Source organism: Dermacentor albipictus, unplaced genomic scaffold (genome assembly GCF_038994185.2).
Source record: "Dermacentor albipictus isolate Rhodes 1998 colony unplaced genomic scaffold, USDA_Dalb.pri_finalv2 scaffold_11, whole genome shotgun sequence".
NCBI lineage: Eukaryota > Metazoa > Arthropoda > Arachnida > Ixodida > Ixodidae > Dermacentor > Dermacentor albipictus.
The window spans coordinates 6471139-6486312 of NW_027225565.1; the positions used below are offsets into that span (position 1 = coordinate 6471139).

A 15174-nucleotide genomic window follows, 5' to 3' on the forward strand; every position below is an offset into this window, starting at 1 on the left:
AAATCTAAGCTGCGGTGTAGTAGCTCGAGAATACTTTAGCCATTCCAGTTGGCGCTGTAAAAAACATGCTTTATGATTTTAATTCGAAGTTGCAGTGAACTGATGGGTTTCGCGAACATAGCGTGCCTCGCCATACGGACAGTCGATTGCTGCCGTTACGTGATCAGGGGTGTGCCGTATTGTCGATAAAGGCTACTGAGGGCCACTATGAAACATTTCATCACTTTCAATTGAGTGGCTCTCGATCTTAACAGCGAAACTTTTCTCTCAGGTGATTGCTACTATGGTGTTTGTGAATTAACTATGTAAATACTCTACATGACGCGCCGTCGTGTTAGCAGCCATGAGCAATTCGTTTTTTGGAGGCCTGTTTCAGAGGGGGATGAAAGTAGCAGCAAACTTTTTCATAAGAAATGCACGCCTAACTATTTTTTTACGCATTAATGAATGGCCATATTTGAATAGAACAACACACCGGAGTAATAGGAATCATGATGAGAGCTTCGCTGGGCAGTGTCTTTCTAAAATCAGATAACATGCTGACGCCAATTACCAAATTTTTCTTCCACGTAAAATGCAATGCCTCTCATAGCTAAATACTAAAGGAATGTTAGGTGTTTAGCGAAGCATCATACACAGCTTCGCGTGTTGAATTTGCAGATATTCTTTTTTTAGTCAAAATTTACCGATAGACACGGCGCATATACGCATTGCAAAACCTAGTAGACCCCTTTAACGCTACTTAGCTTGCGATATCCAAGCCGCAAAGTTTCTCGACTCACACGCTTTTGAAGAAGAAACTGTGGTTAAGGTATGGCAGCTGAAAGAAGCCGACGTATTCTTCGATACGTACGGCTCGAGCCACCCATACCCCAAGCATACACGAAGGGAACGAGCGCGCGCGGCAGCCGAGCGAGCCGGAGCGAGCGGCGTCCCGCAGAAATACGTAGACATGCGTAGACTGCGTAGACGCCGATGCGTCCGGTTCCAGCCGTGCCGTGCCATGCCATGCGCGAGATCTTTCGTGGTATGTGCCTCCGAAGGTGATCGTCCAAGATTACGGCTCCAGAGACGTGGCACGCGTTGCCAATGGCGTGATGACGCAGCTAGTCGGCAATCGCGTCCCCGTCGCGTCTGAATGCAATCAACAGTGACGCAGCAAAAGGCTGCGCGAAATTTGCGCTGCGCACGTTTCGTCGGCGCAGGTTTGTGGCCCCTAGCTGCCCTAGCTGCTCTGGCCGCTCTGCCTCGACAACATCGACTTCAGTTGTGACAGGACCGTCTGGCTCGATTGACCAGTGGCTGTACGCGCTCCAGATTCCGTTGCTCCTGCCGATTCCTTCGCGGGCAGACTCACGCCGCAAGGTAAGCGCGCAGCTCTTCTGCACAGTGTCGTCCGCGCCGTGAAAAGGGGAGAACTTGGGTAGAAAAGCTACGCAAGCATTGGCGCGGAATATGTCATAACGGCGTTAAGTTACATTTGGTCACCGAACAAAATTCGGGGATTTTTGACGAGAAGCCTCGAGTAGCCGTCATATGTACTACACCCTTGCAATTTTTTAACAATAGCACGCGAGCGTCGATGGTAAGGCGTGTCCGCGGCCTTGTAGTGGCCAGGGACGGTGGGCTTGGCAACGTTACGTGCGGTCGTGCAAGGCGAACTCTAGTCCGAGTGTGTACTGCAGCGCTGTTCGCTTCAGGAATGCCCCTGAACGTTTCAAGGTCACCGACACGTCGTGTGGTCGGCGCTCGCGCGATATTGTTAAAAAAATTGCGAGGGTGTACAGTCACCAGCAAAAGATTGCGGGATGCGCGAGCGCGTGGCAAAGCGACCTTCCTCCCCTTCTAGCGGTGAACCCCTGGTGTCGAGACCGACGCCTGCATGCATGCACGTCCCTCCGAGACTTCAAGCGTGCATGTTTCCGCGCTTCCTCCCTGCGCGCCGGCGATATCCGATTGTAGCCGCGAGGTAGCCCTCTTGCGATATGCGCCGTGGCGACTTCGAGAACTTCGTTTATACAACGGAAAACAAATGTCTATTTTCGTCTTAACTTTTTGTGCGCAAACAGGGACGAAAAAAAGGTTGTTAGAAAGGCTGTTGTTAGAAAGCGCTCGACCTTGTGTTGCTCCTTTTCTTCGTCCCTGTTTGTTTGCGCACAGAAAGTTTTAAGATGAATCTGTTCCAACTAGGCCGACTCGCAGTTATGCTTCAGTCCATTTTCGTCTTGCCGGTCTCCTTCTATAGAGCGAGTCTTCTGCCACGCTCTTCTGCGGTAGAACGCACCGTTCGTAAAAAGAAAGGAACGAAGATTGGCCACGAAAAGGTGGAGCTCAGAAAAAAAAAATGGCTTGTTGCGTTCGCCACCGGGCCGGCCCTATGCGTCAGCGCTCGTGACTCGACAAAAAGCGGCCGCAGTGGCGCCCGCAAGTTCACGCTTCTAAACACGTTTCACACAGTTTCGCCCGTCGAAGCCGCCACAGCGCATATCGCACGAGGGCTACCTCGCGGCTACACTCGGATATCGCCGGGCGCGCACAGAGGAAGCGCGGAAACATACACGCTTGCAGTCTACCCGCCGTGGTTGCTCAGTGGCTATGGTGTTGGGCTGCTGAGCACGAGGTCGCGGAATCGAATCCCGGCCATGGCGGCCGCATTTCGATGGGGGCGAAATGCGAAAAACACCCGTGTATGAAGATTTAGGTTTCGATTTAGATTTGGGTGGTCGAAATTTCCGGAGTCCTCCACTACGGCGTGCCTCATAATCAGAAAGTGGTTTTCGCACGTAAAACCCCATAATTCTTTTTACGCTTGCAGTGTGGGAGGGACGCGCATGCGTGCACGTGTCGGTCTCGACACAAGGGGTCACCGCTAGAAGGGGAGGAGGGCCGCTTTGCCACGCGCTCGCGCATCCCGCAATCTTTTGCTGTTGACTGTACGTCGTAGTGCTGCGAAGTTTCTAATATTCTGGAAGTTCGTGGGAATATCTTCCCATATCATGACATGAATATTTATTTTATTTATTTATTTCAAGAGTACTGCCAGCCTCTGATTAGAGGCCTTTGGCGGGAGTGGTTACATACATGACGAGCAGTACATTGAGTACAAGGCGCGAAGAGTCAGCAAAATGAAATAGCATTGAAATTTAAAATATGAAGAGCATGTCATTTGCGAAAACGTAGCATTTAGCGCTAACAATGTGGAACCATTCCAGAAGAAAATGCAAACTGCTCTTAGCGCTAAATTGACGAACATTTAAGAGGCAGAAAAATAGAACACTAGAAGGATATATGTATACAACACGTGGCAAACGATTTCAGAACATACATCCTGTCCGACAAATATAATATACCCCGCTCATTTATACAATTTCTTTGGGCAGTTTTAAGAATGATTCAATGGTGTCGCAGGCAACCACCGCAGCAGGAAGTACATTCCATTCCCTAATGATTCGGGGAAAATATGAATTTTTAAACGCTTCTGTTTTGCAGTAGTGGTCTTTAAGCTGCTTCGCGCGGCTAGACCGAGTTGATCGACGAGCGAGATGCTCGGTGTGCGTGTCCTTGTCTATGCCCAATTTTTCATGATAGAGCAGATACAAGTATGTACTTTAACGGTTATTTATATCGCCGTTTTTGTATACGGTAGCTAGGTCTGCTGTTTCGAGCATCGCACTTGGTGATGCATACCGTTTAAAATAATTGAATAAAAATTTGATCGCCGTTCTCTGAATTTTTGCCACCTTTTTTATGTTAGTATCGCTATGTGGATTCCAGACTACGGACCCCCATACTCAAGAATCGAGCGGACGAAAGTTTTGTAAGCTAGTTGCGTTATCTCACGGCGTGAATTTCTTAAGCAACGACTCAAGTAACCCAGCTTCTGTGTGGCTCTTTTCTATGTATAACACGTGCTCATCCCACTTTAAGTCCGAGCTGATAACTACGCCCAAATATTTATACCTTCTCACGTGGTCAAAAATTTGCCCATCGATCGAATACTGATTGTCTAACGGGTGTCGTTTCCGCCTCGTGGTCATTGCTAGTTTTTTTTCGCATTGGTTTTCACTTGTCATGCGCTGCACCATGATTACACAGTAGACAGCGAGGTATTTAACAGCGATTGGTCAGCGGGACTGCGGATTTCTTTATCAAACGCTATCGCCAGCAAACAATTTTGTGTTAACGGGCAATTCCTGTGCAATATCAATAATGAAAATAAAGAAAAATAAGGGCCCAAGCACTGATCCCTGTGGGATTCTGGATAGTACAGGTCTTTAACGTGAATGTGTTCCGTCGATGTTTGCAGTTTGCCGTCTAGAAGAAAGGTATGCTTGAAGCCAAGATGGGAGGGACTCATGTTTAAGTATAGGTTTCAATTTTATCACGAGTTTGGTGAGATACCCGGTCAAATGCTTTCTCGAAATCTAAAAAAATATCAATTTGCCCTTGCTCATCCAGAATAGCTGCGAAATCATGGTTTCTAAAAGCTGAGTAGTGGTTGGAAACCCTTTACGAAATCCATGCTGCCTGGGGTCGAGAAAACCATGAAGCTCAAGAAAAACTGTTAGGTGTTTAAAGATAATGTGCTCAAGAAGTTTGGAACATGTGCAAAGTATAGAAATGGGTCGATAGGAAGAAAGCAGTAATGAGTTTCCTCCTTTTGGAACGGGAACAATCTTTCGAAACTTTCAGTCATGAGGCAACTCGGATAGATATAACGTCTTATTGAAAATCACACATAAGAATTTGGAGCAGCGCTCGGCATACCGGAAAAGGAATGTGTTGGGTATCGCATCGGCGACAGATTTTTTTCGTATCAATGTTAAGTGAAAGCTTTAGAACACCTTCTTCCGTTATATCACTAATTGGTGGAACATTTTGCAATGTCGAAAATATGGGCTTTTCACCGTCGTCAACTATAAACACGGAACAGAAAAAGTTGTTGAAGGATTGTGCTACTAGTAATATCTCCGATACTATTTCACCAATAATGCAGAGGCTGGGCACAGTTGTCGATTTGGAAGAAAAATGCCGCCAGAATTTTGCAGGGGACGAAAGGAGAAATTGCTTCATACATACCCAGGAATTCTGGACATGCGTTTAGTTTCTTTTTCCACCACCACGGTGGCGTATCCGTCTTAACGATTTGAAATTCGCACCGTGACGTATGGCACGATGCACAACTAAAGAAAACATAATAAAAAGCACGTCCTGAGACTGTTGCTTCACCTCGGTACTTCGAAATGAGCGCGCTTATGTATCAGCCTTATCTTGAAGACAACCTGCTATTTGCTCGACTTGCAATGAATCGACGATTTTGCTAGACATCTTGCCAGACAGCTCGCCGGCATTCCGGGTGAGATGTCTGGCCGAGATAACGGCTCCCGCAAAGCTTCCGTTGGGTTTCCTTTCTTTGTTCTTATTATTGGCGCACGACTGCGGTCGCGGGATCGCGTATAGTCAGCGTTATGTATCGTGTTAAGAACCTGTGCGATTCCATAAGAGGAAGCTTTAGCTCGGGCCCTTCATGGGTGCCGGCTGCTCAAATAGATGTAAAACGCATAAATTATTTTATGAAAAAAATCGCTAAACCGATCTGAATGAGAATTGTTGCATTCAAGAGAACGTTAGATCAGCGATCGCTGCAATAATTTTGATTTAGGCCATGGAATTATTGACAAAAAATATCGGAAATCGGCAAATCTGAAAAAAAGTGCGAAGTTTACAAATCTGTTAGTTCGGATAAAAACTTATGTCGCATCCCTCATCTGCATTCGTTCGAGCATCTCAATCGGACAAATTAGATGTATGAATTTATAACTTATCTGAAGTTACTACAATGCCTGTAAAGATTTTGCGAATGCCATATTCAGGAGTTAGTGGTGTATTTCAGAGTGGCATATATCATTTTAGTCCACATTAAATTTAATGTTAGGTGCCGCTTACAGAATTAAGATATCGTTTTTAGTTGCCGAGGTGCAGAGTCGTATACTTCGATTATTGTTTCTTGAAATTTTGCATTTCTTTAGAATTAAAGAAAAGTGGAAGCTAAATGAAAATTCGCTTTCTGAAATCTCATTTTAACTGTTTCTTTTAAGTTCAACATAACTCGTGAATTGCGGTGCAGTGGTTGTAAGAAAGGATTGCTCATTTCCGATGTAGGAGCTAAAACTACCGTTAAGTTAGGTTTAGAATAATATTTTTGCTGAGAGAAGCAAGACGGGTAGCGTATATACATTATGACGGCCGCAGTTAAATGGGGGCAAAATGCGAAGACACACGTGTACTGAGATTTAGGTGTACGTTAAAGATGCCCAGGTGGTCGAAATTTTCCAGATCCCTCCACTACGCCGTGCCTCATAATCAGATCGTGGTCTTGGCATGCAATACCCCATAGTTCTTTTTTATTTAAATAATGTGCAGTAACTTAAAGTAATTCACAAAACCAAGCCTACAGCAGGCTAGTCATTAAAGCGTTCACATCTTCAGACCTAAGCTCGTGCTCAACTTCCTCAGCTTTGTGCGGAGCTGCGCAACATGTTTCCACTTGGCGTGGAAGCGCCGTCCCGCTGCTTTTTAGGCAGAAACGGACTGGTAGCGTTTTAGGCGGCTGACCTGAACGACGTGATGGGAAGTCTGGATGGAGCGAGTGGTAGGTGCGACCGAATACATCTCGTAGGTTACGTTGATTACCTGACAGAGCACCCCGGTAAGGGCCGGAGTAGTGGCACATCAGTTTTTCCGAGAGGCAGAAACGGCGGGTGGGAGATCAGAGGGACAACATCCCCGGCAATATAATCGGCGTCGCGGTGGCTACTGTCACAAATGCTTTTCCGCTTGTTCTGAGAAGCACAAAGGCGACAGTGAGCACCTTGGCGTGTTTCTTGGGCTTGAACAATGACAACGCTTGTAAACTTGGACACGGCCTCTTAAGCGGTAGGCAGTATTGTATTAAAAAGCGATGCTGGATCTCGGCCGCACAACAAATAAAATGGCGAGTAACATGCAGTGTCGTGGCGTGAATTGTACGCGAATATGACAAACGGGAGAGCAGTATCCCAGTCACGATGGTCATCAGAAACATATATGAAGATCATGTCTGTTGTTCGATTAAGCCGCTCCGTAAGACCGTCTGCGGATGGCATGCATCGTAAAGTTGTGCTTGGTAGAATAAGAATGGAGCAAGTCGCCCACAACTGTACAGATGTAGGAGCGACCCCTGTTGGTAAGAAGTTGACGAGGAGCGCCGTGGTGAACAATGACGTGCAACAGGAAGTAGGCTACGTCTGTTGGAAGGGCTCTGGTGAACGCGAACCAAGTTACGTAATCTGTTGCGCCGGCAATCCACTTGCTGCATCAGTCATATGTTGGGAAAGGTGCCAAGATGTCTACACCAACGCGATAGGATTCGGTAGGAACGCCAAGAGGTAGGAGTAAACCATGCAGTGAGCACCGACGGCTTCTTCTGACATTGCCATAACTCACAAGAAGCGGCGGACAGATCGGTACAGACCAGGCTGAAAGAATCGTCACCGAACACGGTCGTACGTACTGATTCCCTGAGGTGACCAAAAGTTGATAGATCGTGCAGCTTGGACAGAATTGCAGTGCGAACATGCCGGGGAATGACCAGGACCATCTCAGATCCACTGGGGTACATGCTACGCCGATACAAATTAAAGTGCCGTCCTTCTGTAGGAACATGCCAAGAGAATCACATGACCTAAATGTGAACTTTTCCAAGATTCCACGTACGCGTGTACCTCGGCACTGTTCGATAGTGAGGTCAGCTAAGCAGATAGCGAAAATACAGAGTAGAAGTATAGGTCGCCGGAACATCGTCTGGGCGGCGGTACAAGCAGTCGGCATTTTGGTATAAACGGTCGGACTTGTAAGCAACTGTGTACTAGTGTTGCTGTAGGCGTAGCGCCCAGTGATCTAGGCGATCGGTAGAGTCGTTGAGGGACGAAAGCCAGCAGAGCGCACGGTGCTCTGTGGTGAATGTAAAGGGTCGACCACATAGGTAAGGGCGAGATTTCGCCACTGCCCGGAGAAGTGCAAGGCACTCACGTTCAGTAATGAAATAATTCCGCTCAGCTGGAGAAAGCAGACGGCTGGCGTAGGCAATGACGCGGTTGGGGCGTCGCTGACGTTGGCAAAAAATTGCCCCGATTCCATGACCGCTGGCATCAGTCCGGACTTCTCTTGGAGCAGTTTAGTCGAGGTGCGCAAGAAGGAGTGGAGATGTAAGGAGGGAGATAAGCTTCGAGAAGGCAGCTGCTTGTTCACGTCCCCAAGAAAATGAACCATCTGCCTTCAGAAGAGCAGAGAGCGGGTGTGCTCCGCAAAATTGTGCATGAAGCGGCGGAAGTACGCAAACAGGCCCGCGAAGCTCCGGACATCTTCAGCACATGTTGGTACGCGAAACTTCTGTACGGCACGAACCACTTGAGGTTATGAAAGAGTGTCCATCATGCATTAAAAAGTAGATGTAGCATTACATAAGCCAAATGGTATACATTTCAACTTGTATAGGCCATCGGGTGTTATAAAGGCGGTTTTCTCTCGGTCCACGTTGTCGACGCAGTCCGCCAGTAACCAGAACCAAGGTCGATGGGATAAAAGTACTTCGCACCATGGAGGCAGTCGAGGGCGTCATCAACGCGTGGTAGAGGATCTTTATTGGTCATCTTGTTGAGGTGCAGTTCATCCACGCAGATGCACCAGCTGGTGTCCAGCTGACGCCAAAGGACTGGGTGATGATTCAACTACCTCAGGAGGGTCAGGACAAAGTAAATCAAGGGGAAGAAGTCCGGTGGAGCAGTAGATCGGATAGGAAATCAAGGCCTAGATTAACGTCATGGGGACACTCTTAAAGAACACTAAACAAAACAGATGTTTGGCGGTGAGAGACACCAACGCGAGCGGCACGTAACGCGAGTGTCAGGACGTAAGTGAGCAGTCTACGAAGCTGGTCGCTCATCACATAAATGTACACGCCTGTAACAAGCAGAGCAGCGGCAGGGATACCATCTACGTCACATCAAGTAAATTCCTTTTCGTCGGTAAGGTCAGAGCAATTGCGATCCCGGTCGTTCTAGCAGCGTCACCTCTCGAAGCTGCACCCGTCAGTTTTCCTTGGAGTGCAGGTACATGGGGGACGCCGAACGGCAAAGAGTGGATGAGCGAGACGGGTCGTCGTAGTGAGGGTGAATGACTCTGTCGATGAGGACGCCTGCGTAGAGTTGTACGGCTCTGTGGACTCTTGCGGTGATAGACGAGTACCTGGCGAGTGGCGGTAAGGTTGGATATTAGACTGACATTGGCATGGCGTCCAGGTATTGCGGCAGTGGCGTGAAATGCGGCCAGCGCGCCGGCACTTGATACATATCGGCCGGTCATCGGATGTTCGCCATTCCGCTGGGTTGCGAAAAGGCCGACACGGGTACTGGCCTCGCGAAGAGGAGATCGTAGGAAAATGTAGGTGTCCGCTCGGTTGACGGAATAGACTGAATTCCAAGTTGCGCCAACTCGTCGCGCACAACAGACTGTACAAGGGAAATCGTCAGTCGAGAATAGTTCGAAGAGGTCTGGAAGCCAACCGGTGCCGCGGCTCCGGCCTTCCGGCGAACGATACGGACGAGGCGTTCAGGCGTTGACGGCTGATTCGCAGGGCGAAAGTCCTCGCACGAATACGTAGCAGCCGTATTTCGAAGACGGATCAACTGGTGTGCGATGCGCCGAGTTTTTGCGTCGATGCGTCGACATCCGTTAGTGAGGTCGGCTATGGTGGGAAAAATCTTACGCACGTAAAGATGACAAGCGTCGACTGCTATACCCTTACGTGGTTCACTTTTGTCTTCTGACATGCTCTCGTCAACCTTGTGGCAATGGGCCAGAATTTCCTAGTTATGTCACATGATTCGGTCGACCCCTGTACGTGGGACCCAAGTTCCCTTTGCGCAGCTCGCTGACGGCTAACAGGTTTCCTGAACAACTCGTGGAGCTTTTGCTTACATTGCTCCCAGCTCCTCAGGTTTTCCTTGTGGTTTCGAAACCAGAGCCATGCCATTCCTTTTGTTGGCGACGCTGTTGGGGACGCTGATGCTCTTGTACATTTGTGCATTGTACGTCCCGGCAAACGTTCCTGCGTCGCGGGACTGCGATGAGACGACTGTCGCTGTTGCAACCCCTTCTAACAATATATGTGCTTACGGCACTTAGTAGGAACATCGGTGGTGTGTTAAAGGCGTGTTTTGGTCAGGAATCGGCGGTGAAATCGCATTTCACTTCAGGACCAAATTTTTTTCCACCCTCCCGGCAGAGGGAAAATTGGGGCAAGTTTTTTTTAACCTTCACTTCGTGCAGGCTCGCGTAGACGAGTGTAGTGCTGGGCAGAGGTAATGACATCGTGTGCTGCACTTGGCTCGATGGGCTGTAGCCAATCACAGGAGACTGCGCGTCTTCTGCATCAGCAGACGAAAAGCACCTGCATGACTTCGCACTTACCGGCTGCATATTTCTGTGTTAACGGCGACAACACCCTAGGGAGCGTCGCATTGAGCTTTACTCGTAGCCGCTTGCCATCGCCCCTTGCAAAAGAAGGGATTGCCGTCCCACACGCTGGTATCGGGGACTGACGACGCGGACGACCGTAGCATTAACCACATCACGCTGCCATGAAACTAGACTCCAGTGCACGATTTTTCTTTCCTCCACAAATCTAGACAAACTGCAGCTGAATACATGGCGAATGCGGAGTGCACGAAGACAGTGCGGAGTCTGAAACAACCTGCACCATCCATGAGATAATTTTACCTTCTTTGAAGATTAGCTAACCTCCCTCTGTGACACATGGTCACGCAAGCACTTGGCTACCGCCTTTGCAGCGAGCATTTACTATCGTCGCTATATCAAATATTGTTTGACGTCCACTGCCTGCATTCATCGAAAGCGCAGTGTAGAAAGTGTAGTTTTCACGCTACACTACAGCTATAAAAAATGACTTCGTGTAGGTACGCGGAGATAAACTATTCTACAACAAGTAAAAAATGGCACCTTCCTACATTAACTATACTCTTGTAGCCAGTGTAGATAAAAACATAGCCTTACTGACTTCGCAAAGCGCGAAATTTAAACCGTAAGGCGATTTATTAGAGTTGGCGTTGGAACTGTAATTGCAGAGCAAGTGTGATTCACTCTGCACGCAGTAGCGTCTTGAGAGGCAGCAGGCAGGGAGAGGGAGTGTGTATGCGTGTGCAGGCCTTGAGTGTGCATGCGCGTGTACTCGCGTTTGTGCGTTCGCCCGTGCTTCTCTCCGTATTTGAATCTGCATGCGCACGAGCGCGTTTATACGTCAGCGAGCATACGCGCATGTGTATGCGTGCATTTCCGTGTGCGTGCGTGCGTGCGCCCATTTTTCTTCGTGGGTGCATGCGTGGGTACGTGTGAATGTGCATGGAAGCAAACGTGCCTGTTATCTGTACGTCTGTATGGTTGAGAGTGTGGTGAATATCTGTTTGTGTGTGTGAGAACATACCATTTCCTTACTTGCATGCACCTACTCTCGGATGCGAGTCTTTTCGCATTCCGCCCTCATCAAAATTCGGCCGCCGTGGCCAGGATTTGATCCCAAGACCTCGTGCTTAGCAGGCCAACACCAAAAACACTAAGCAAGCACGGCGTGGATATAGCTTGAATATTATTTATATCCACAGAGACAAGAACGAATGGCACTGCCTTTATAGCGTTATCACTTTCTGAAAGCGAAACCGACGCAAAAAGAGAAAAAAAAATATTAGGAGCCATTCCACTCCGTGAAGATGGATGACCAGCTAAGCTGTAGCACATCACACAGGATTAGACAAGGGTTCGTGTATTTATTTTCACCATTTGGTAATGGTAGTGACGATAGCCTTGTAATTACTGTGATATATGCGGGTTGGTCCGGTTACGACCTTAGACAGAATCTTGGCCTAAGTAGAATCTATGCACGACCGTTGTTACTTAATTGAGGTACTTCGATTGGTGTAGCACTTGAAACCATATTCTTCTTGTACAAACTCAGTGAACCATTTCTTTTCTGGTTTTGAAATGCCCTCATTTAAGTCTCCTATGGTGATCACAAGGATAGTGTCATCGCGGCTAACCAGTGCAAAGCGCGTGGTCACGAACTTCTCAATACCACATTTGAGTGTGCTTGAATATATATAGACAGGGGATATAATAATTCGTCTTTCGTTTGTGCGGCACAGACGACCCCCCAGTCGGTGCCCCTCCCTCTTGAGTCAATGTTGTATGGTTCTAGGCACATTTCCTCCTCTGCATATTTGCGGCGAGGAGTTACGGAGTCGCCATCTATCGGAAGCGCCTCGCAGGCGTAGTATGAGGGATCACGTGGCGCGCTCCTCATAGGTTTTGCTGTCAGCGCTCACTGAAAACACTACGCGCGAGCTCTCCCGGACATTTCTGTAAGTACTTTCGAAACGACAGAAGTTTCTTGCTGTCTAAATAATAATCTTGGGCAAATTGAAAGCACACAATCGTTTACAGACGCTATCTCTTTACCGAATACGTACAGCGAACGCCACTGCGCGCGGTCGCCGCGATGCCCTTACAAAAATGACTTTAGACTATATATAGAAAGTCTATAGACTTCTTATAGACGACCTTTCCTTTCTATAGATTTGGCCTTTTGTTGATACAAAGTCTGTAGACTGTCTATAGACGAAAGTCGATAAAGTTTCTATTTCTTTTTGTCTATACGCAGTCTATAGACGGTCTATAGAAAAAAGTCGATAAGGTGTTTGCTCTTTTTTGCCTACTTCCCCTCTATGGACTACCTATAGACGAAAGTCGATACAGCTTCTATCTATTTTTGTCCATACTTTGTCTATAGACTTTCTATAGACGAAAGTCAATAAGGTTTCTATTTCTTTTGTCTACTCGCAGTCTATAGACAGTTTATAGAAAAAAGTCGATAAGGAGTATGTTTCTTTATTGTATCCTTCCCCTCTATGGACTACCTATAGACAAAAGTGGATTACGGTCTCTATCTATTTTTGTCCATACTCTGTCTATAGACTCTCTATATTAGACATTTAATAATAATAGTCGGCTAAGGTTTCTATTTCTTTTTCTCTCCCGGTGTATTGAATGTTTATATAAGAAAGTCGATAATATGTAATGCCGAGTTCCCGTACTCCCCGCCCTCTGCGAAGGCGATGATATGGCACTGGTTCATGCGCGACCGGCACCGCGTGCAACCCCGGCGCGGCGGGCAAACCGTGCAGACTGCTAGTCGTCATTCGGTGCAGCTGCACCGAACGAGGATCGCGGCGGAACAGGCAACGTCCGAGTCACAAAGGTCTTCCAGGCACCCGAAGGCCCTAATCCTGGCTGCTTCCCGGACGTACACTTCGCGAGACCAGCTGGTGAAGGTCAGATGGTGATGATGTGGCAAAGGTGGTGAATAAGTCGCGAAAGCCGGCAGACCAGGTGGTGAATTCACCACCTGGTCTGCCTCTGAGTTGTCGTGGTATTGTATGTCTATAGATTAACAATAGACAAACATCGTTAATCTGGGCCCAACCCGTGTACGCTGTAACCAAGCGCAGGTACCGGTGGGTAATACGTAGCTGCGTTTGATATAAGCCACTGAAGTTGTATACTGCTGAGATTGCTGTAGAGCCTATTTGTAGACATTAGTATACACATAGTGTATACCTCCGCATTTGTTGACCACATGATATGATCTACGTAGTCGGTCTCGGCAATCCCAAGACAGTCTTCACAGTTGTCGCATCACTTTTGCGGCAGTAGAATAAAGAAAGCAAAACGCCGATCCAATTGTTATAATAGTAGTTATGAACGCCAGCTTCAGCTACAAGTGGATTCCAAACAGGCATCGAGCTAACAGCAAGGACACTCGTAATGTTTGTAGCTGACAACGCGGACTTTGTGAATGTGCGATGAACCGATGTCGCGCATGTGGTGTTCGCGTTGTGTGTCGTCCGATTCTCGGATACTTTTCACATTTTCTTCATACCTCGGCTGCGTCACTAACATAGGGCGGTTTTTTGTTGACTGATATCCTGCACTATAAACCCATCAAAGTTTCTCATTTACTTAAAATAGGTGCCAAATTATCAGAGCCCACCCAGTATTTCGCCGGCGGTATGCCTGGGCAGCCACGCATATGAGTACCTCAATGCTGTACTGATTGCTTTGACCTATCACCAGAACAGAAAATTAGCACTAACATACGTGTGGGCATCACATTTGGTGGTACGCTGGAAGATATGCTACAAGTACGCTGTATTACTAATCGACGCTGGCAATAATGCGTCTGAAACGTTTGAAGGGCCCTGTAATGGCTTTTACAAACAGCGCATTCAAGTTAGCGTTCCAGTCTCATACGATAGCCCACAGCGTTTGTCATACAACCTGCCAGCGCATTTCCTTCGTCCACGAAAAAAGATGAATAATGGTGATAAAGATGAAAAAGCCACCCGTTCCGGCGCGCATGGCGCGCCGAGAGAGAGCGAAAAAAAAAAATGAAGGAGGAAAAGGCGCTCACACTCCTCCGAGCGCGCGCGCTCGGGCGCGCGGAGCTCCTGCGCATGCGCGGAGATTTTGCGCATGCGCGGCGGTGCGCCATCTCAACGAGTGCGCCAGGCACGTATACGGTTGTACCGGTGTGCGGTGTCCGCCTGAACGTTGGGGTCTGTGTATGCGTGTCATCTTTGTGGCATCACACGTCAACTACACTGAACGGTAAGCTTTAGCAAAGATGTTTTGCGTCAATAGCTCATGATTATGTGAGCGCATTTCGTAGCGCGAAGCGGCTGCATGTAGCGCAGGCGACTCGGGTATAGTGTCGGTTTGTCGTTGACATAGTTTCATAACGCGCTCTTGTTCTCGCTTCTACTATACGGAATGTTTTACGGCGAGCGATCGCTCGGGCTTGTTGATTTTCGCATAATAGTTTAGGTGCGTAAAGAAGGAAGCTACACCATGTATTAACTTGATATTGAGCTACCACTAAGCGGATTGTGTATGTTTGGCAGCCAGTGTGGCAGATCTCATTTCGTGGCGCTTGATCCGGCCGCGATGAATGCTGCGCCGCATGTGTAGTGAAATTCTCGTGACACGCTTTACGTATATATCTCGAAA

General features: G+C 47.9%; 1 protein-coding gene across 3 annotated transcripts in view; it reads left to right on the forward strand.

Moving 5' to 3' along the window:
- Positions 1–1229: 1229 nt before the first annotated feature.
- The window catches only part of LOC139051257 (uncharacterized), a 76004-nt gene continuing 62059 nt past the window's right edge, over positions 1230–15174 (forward strand). For 2 of the 3 annotated variants that reach the window (XM_070528258.1, XM_070528260.1), the window contains exon 1: positions 1230–1365. The gene's annotated coding sequence lies outside the window, so the exon portion shown is untranslated. The remainder of the gene's footprint in view (positions 1366–15174) is intronic. The other variant, XM_070528259.1, reaches the window with a different exon arrangement.